The 6,222-nt window shown below is 38.5% G+C and overlaps 1 long non-coding RNA gene across 2 annotated transcripts; it reads left to right on the forward strand.

Moving 5' to 3' along the window:
* Nucleotides 1-4,248: 4,248 nt before the first annotated feature.
* On the forward strand, nt 4,249-5,915 carry LOC127128437 (uncharacterized). Of its 2 annotated transcripts, none has more exons than XR_007805900.1 (2): nt 4,249-5,347; nt 5,477-5,915. It is a non-coding gene; the product is annotated as an uncharacterized LOC127128437 (long non-coding RNA). The 2 variants fall into 2 exon arrangements; XR_007805902.1 differs by having other exon boundaries at nt 5,481-5,915.
* The last annotated feature ends 307 nt before the right edge of the window (nt 5,916-6,222 follow it).

The raw sequence follows: 6,222 nt of genomic DNA on the forward strand, positions 1-6,222 counted from the left end.
GTGTTTCGCCCTAAGGCTCAAACAAAAGGTTTGAATGAGTTGAGTTGTTTTTATGTTTTGAGAAATTGTTATTGATTTCGGATTGCACTAAAGACTATGGATAAAGGCGAGTACCTCAAACTACCAAGCCAAACATCTTGTGTTCGAAGCATTCAGAATGAGTGTAGGAAAGCTCCAGTCTCATCCCTTCTTTATCGCTTAAGGCTCATGACGTACGATCCTAATTGCCATTTATTGTGTTTTTGAGTTTGATTTGAAAAGACCGCTTGACGTTGGATTAGGGGTTTGTTTATTGTTTTTTATTTGAGAAAAGATCGTTTGACGTTGGATCAATGGTTTGAATATTGATTACGAAATGATGAGCGTTCCTAATGCCTAAGGAGTAACTAGCAAGCAATAAAAGAAAGCAAGTAAATGTGTACATCGGAAAGGGGATAGGGTTCATGTAAAGTACAAGGGAGGTGCGGAAATAAAAGATCTCATTGTCAGGTAGCCCAAGAGAAAGCCGTGTGTGTGCAATTGTGTCCTAAACTAGAAATCACATAAAAGATTACATGTCTTGAATTCTTGAATGCTCCTTCCAGCAGAGTCGCCAGCTGTCGCTACGCAAAAAATACAGAGTCGCCATCGGTTTTTATTTATTCCAAAGGAATGAGAAATTATCGAGAAAACCCCAAAGAATGGTCATCGCAACCACGAATAGGTTCGGATGTCGGTTACGCAAGGGGAAGGTATTATCACCCCTCACATCCATGGTATTCCATGGGAACCATCTAGGATGTTTATGCTTAAGTGTGTGTTGTTTATCGAATGCTTGCTTGCCAAAGGTTCGCGGAGTGGAGGTAGATTTTAAATTAGTGTGCTCGCCAAGGGATAGATCCTCGTGCCTACGTATGCTCACTTGTTGAAGCGAGAAATCAGAGCTTTGGTAGTTCGTGGGTTTAAAATTATTTGTTTGTTTTGTTGATTTTATTACCTTGAAGAAGGGTTTTCGAGTGTGTCGCCCTAAGGCTCAAACAAAAGGTTTGAATGAGTTGAGTTGTTTTTATGTTTTGTGAAATTGTTATTGATTTCGGATTGCACTAAAGACTATGGATAAAGGCGAGTACCTCAAACTACCAAGCAAAACATCTTGTGTTCGAAGCATTCAGAATGAGTGTAGGAAAGCTCCAGTCTCATCCCTTCTTTATCGCTTAAGGCTCATGACGTACGATCCTAATTGCCATTTATTGTGTTTTTGAGTTTGATTTGAAAAGACCGCTTGACGTTGGATTAGGGGTTTGTTTATTGTTTTTGGTTTGAGAAAAGATCGTTTGACGTTGGATCAATGGTTTGAATATTGATTACGAAATGATGAGCGTTCCTAATGCCTAAGGAGTAACTAGCAAGCAATAAAAGAAAGCAAGTAAATGTGTACATCGGAAAGGGGATAGGGTTCATGTAAAGTACAAGGGAGGTGCGGAAATAAAAGATCTCATTGTCAGGTAGCCCAAGAGAAAGCCGTGTGTGTGCAATTGTGTCCTAAACTAGAAATCACATAAAAGATTACATGTCTTGAATTCTTGAATGCTCCTTCCAGCAGAGTCGCCAGCTGTCGCTACGCAAAAAATACAGAGTCGCCATCGGTTTTTATTTATTCCAAAGGAATGGGAAATTATCGAGAAAACCCCAAAGAATGGTCATCGCAACCACGAATAGGTTCGGATGTCGGTTACGCAAGGGGAAGGTATTATCACCCCTCACATCCATGGTATTCCATGGGAACCATCTAGGATGTTTATGCTTAAGTGTGTGTTGTTTATCGAATGCTTGCTTGCCAAAGGTTCGCGGAGTGGAGGTAGATTTTAAATTAGTGTGCTCGCCAAGGGATAGATCCTCGTGCCTACGTATGCTCACTTGTTGAAGCGAGAAATCAGAGCTTTCGTAGTTCGTGGGTTTAAAATTATTTGTTTGTTTTGTTGATTTTATTACCTTGAAGAAGGGTTTTCGAGTGTGTCGCCCTAAGGCTCAAACAAAAGGTTTGAATGAGTTGAGTTGTTTTTATGTTTTGAGAAATTGTTATTGATTTCGGATTGCACTAAAGACTATGGATAAAGGTGAGTACCTCAAACTACCAAGCCAAACATCTTGTGTTCGAAGCATTCAGAATGAGTGTAGGAAAGCTCCAGTCTCATCCCTTCTTTATCGCTTAAGGCTCATGACGTACGATCCTAATTGCCATTTATTGTGTTTTTGAGTTTGATTTGAAAAGACCGCTTGACGTTGGATCAAGGGTTTGTTTATTGTTTTTGGTTTGAGAGAAGATCGCTTGACGTTGGATCAATGGTTTGATTATTGATTACGAAATGATGAGCGTTCCTAATGCCTAAGGAGTAACTAGCAAGCAATAAAAGAAAGCAAGTAAATGTGTACATCGGAAAGGGGATAGGGTTCATATAAAGTACAAGGGAGGTGCGGAAATAAAAGATCTCATTGTCAGGTAGCCCAAGAGAAAGCCGTGTGTGTGCAATTGTGTCCTAAACTAGAAATCACATAAAAGATTACAAGTCTTGAATTCTTGAATGCTCCTTCCAGCAGAGTCGCCAGCTGTCGCTACGCAAAAAATACAGAGTCGCCATCGGTTGTTATTTATTCCAAAGGAATGGGAAATTATCGAGAAAACCCCAAAGAATGGTCATCACAACCACGAATAGGTTCGGAAGTCGGTTATGCAAGGGGAAGGTATTAGCACCCCTCACATTCATGGTATTCCATGGGAACCATCTAGGATGTTTATGCTTAAGTGTGTGTTGTTTATCGAATGCTTGCTTGCCAAAGGTTTGCGGAGTGGAGGTAGATTTTAAATTAGTGTGCTCGCCAAGGGATAGATCCTCGTGCCTACGTATGCTCACTTGTTGAAGCGAGAAATCAGAGCTTTCGTAGTTCATGGGTTTAAAATTATTTGTTTGTTTTGTTGATTTTATTACCTTGAAGAAGGGTTTTCGAGTGTGTCGCCCTAAGGCTCAAACAAAAGGTTTGAATGAGTTGAGTTGTTTTTATGTTTTGAGAAATTGTTATTGATTTCGGATTGCACTAAAGACTATGGATAAAGGTGAGTACCTCAAACTACCAAGCCAAACATCTTGTGTTCGAAGCATTCAGAATGAGTGTAGGAAAGCTCCAGTCTCATCCCTTCTTTATCGCTTAAGGCTCATGACGTACGATCCTAATTGCCATTTATTGTGTTTTTGAGTTTAATTTGAAAAGACCGCTTGACGTTGGATCAAGGGTTTGTTTATTGTTTTTGATTTGAGAAAAGATCGCTTGACGTTGGATCAATGGTTTGATTATTGATTACGAAATGATGAGCGTTCCTAATGCCTAAGGAGTAACTAGCAAGCAATAAAAGAAAGCAAGTAAATGTGTACATCGGAAAGAGGATAGGGTTCATGTAAAGTACAAGGGAGGTGCGGAAATAAAAGATCTCATTGTCAGGTAGCCCAAGAGAAAGCCGTGTGTGTGCAATTGTGTCCTAAACTAGAAATCACATAAAAGATTACAAGTCTTGAATTCTTGAATGCTCCTTCCATGTTAGGGTTGAATAATTGTCCAAGGTCTTTTGCAAAGGTCCTAACAACAATCTCAAAGTCCAATCCCATGTCCATTACATGCTAAGGGAATTTTCTTATTTTTGTCTGTTTTAAGTCTTCACCATTTTTAGATTCATTTTAGAATGAGATGAATGATGTACAATATGATAAAAAGCAAAATAAAAGCAACATAAGGTAAATGACAAAAATTAAACGTTAGGAGCGGAAATTAAAAGTTAGACACAAGATTAAAAGAGTTAGAAGTTAGAATGTGGAAATTAAAGAATTTAGAAATTAATTGTTAGATGTTAAGATTAATCAAAATCAAAAGAAAAGTTATAAGAGAATTATTAACTAATAATAGCAAGAAATAAGATTCTATAATTAACCAATTATCAAAATCAATTCTAATTATCAACAAATCTAATTTAATCTAACCAATTACCAAAATCAAATCAATTCTAAACAATTAAAAAATTGAACCTAAACAATTAACAATTCTAAACTCTAGACAATTAATCTAATTAATATCTAATTATAGTAAAACTCTAAAACAATTCTAAAAGTATTTCTAGTTCTAATCTAATTATTATATCCTAATTAGACTACTTATATCCTAACTAATCCTAAAACTCAACGGTATCCTAATGTTAATCTAATCATTATTATATATAACTAGTTTTATCCTAATTATCATTAGTTATCCTAATTACTGTTAACTATCCTAATAACTAATTATTCCAATTAATCCTAGGATTATCTCTATTAATTATCCAGAATGGACCTTGGATTTGGGATTGTTCCTGGCCCAAACGCCAGGGAGTGTACTGGTTGTGGAGTGTATGAATGGATAGCTTGGACATTGAGCCATAGTTTCTTGGGAGAAAAGCCCGATACTCCAAAATCACAATCCAAGCAATCCAGGAAAACTCTCAGAACAATGAAGGAAACCGAAACGCACCTTCAGGAGTCAAAAAGTTCATGAACGGAAACTACTGGTGTAACAACCGTACGTCGTCGTTGTCATAGTGTCACCGGAGGGACGGGACATGGTCGCTTATCCATCGTGCGTTGTCGCCAAAGCGCCACCGTCGCCAGAGTGGAATGGCCTACGCAACGTCGTCACAACTTATCGTCACCAGCGCGTCGTCGCCAAAGCGCCGCCGTCTCCGGTTCGGATTGTGCACTTTCGAGACCGAGAGCGGCTTCGTGCTCTTAGGCTTCTGCTTTAATTCCGTTCCAATCTTATGTTTCTGTTTATCGGCGTCTCGCCGTAGTGGATCGCTTTGCCGTTTTCAACAGAGGCTCCGCGTTGTTGTTGCTCGATTTCTCGAAGCGGCGACGAAGGTGATTTACAAAAATTGACGACAAGGTTACGTATGGTGTGCCAGAAGATTCGGAACGGAGATGAGAGTTTGTAACGGTTTGGGGGATGAAGAAGAAGAAGGTGATGGTGATGAAGGTTTGCGACTGAAAAAACTCCCTCCGATCTTTTTTGTGAATCTTTCTCCTCCTGCGAGCTTCAATTATGTGATGAACGTAACAACTTTTTGTTGAGCTCTTTCCCTTCTTTGAGATTTTGGTTAGGATTTTGCAGTGCAATGGTTGTTGCGGTTCATATGCGGTGGTGGTGACTGGTTTGTGAGGGCGAAGATTGGAAGGTGGAGAGAGGAATCAAAAAGTGAAGAAAATGGGAGATCTCAACTCCGAGTTTTCAGTGAAGAATCAAAAAGCTCCCGCTGCCATCGATGAAGACTCACCTTTATAGGATTTTTGAGGTGTGATTTTTGTTAACTTTGTTAACTCCTCTCAACTTAAATTTGTTAACCGTTATACTTACCGTTAGTTGCTGCATTTTCGTTAGTTTGTTAGCGGTTAGTTGGAGGAAAGTTCTAACTGGTTTTTAGGCAGGTTTTTTCAGTTATCGTTTTGGTTAATTATGTCAGCGTCGCCGTTGTTAAGCTTGTGCAGTAGCTTTGAGTTTGGAGTTTTGGCGCGCCATTTGTTGTAGTGTGGTTATGCTGGCGTGCGACATTGGTTGTGCGTGCGTAGCTTGTGGTAGCTATAGCATTTCGTGGCTTGTTCGCTTACGTACTGCAGCTTGTTTTCAGCTTTTTTGGCTTTCACTTCTTTTTCATTGCTGGCTGAAATTTCAGCTGCAGCTTTATCCTTGCTGGCTAGGCGTTTGGCGGCACTTTGGAGCTTTTTGCGGTAATGCTGGCTTGGGAATGTAGCAACTTTGGTTTTGTCCGCTTACTTATTTATTATTATTTGGGTGTGTATATGTACATGAATAGAAATGGGAGTGGATTGGTAAAAAATGAAAAATCGGATTTGGATGTTAAATTGGATATTATTTTTTTAAAAATGGTTTACGAAATTAAAATGGATTAAATCTGGATTGGATTTCACATGTGGATTATGGAAATTTGGATTATAAAATAAAAAGGATTTGGATTTTTGGAGGATGGGTTTAGAAATTATGGATCAAATTAAAAATGGATTGTTTGGTAGGATGATTAAACGGGCCATGTTTAATGGGCTTAAAATAAAAGAATGAGAATGGTCTAAAAAAAGATTAAGAATCTAAAATTGAATTGAAACCGACATAACTATTTTTAAAATGATGCAAACCTAAAATTGAATCAAAAAC

This window comes from Lathyrus oleraceus, chromosome 1 (genome assembly GCF_024323335.1).
Source record: "Lathyrus oleraceus cultivar Zhongwan6 chromosome 1, CAAS_Psat_ZW6_1.0, whole genome shotgun sequence".
Taxonomy (NCBI): domain Eukaryota; kingdom Viridiplantae; phylum Streptophyta; class Magnoliopsida; order Fabales; family Fabaceae; genus Lathyrus; species Lathyrus oleraceus.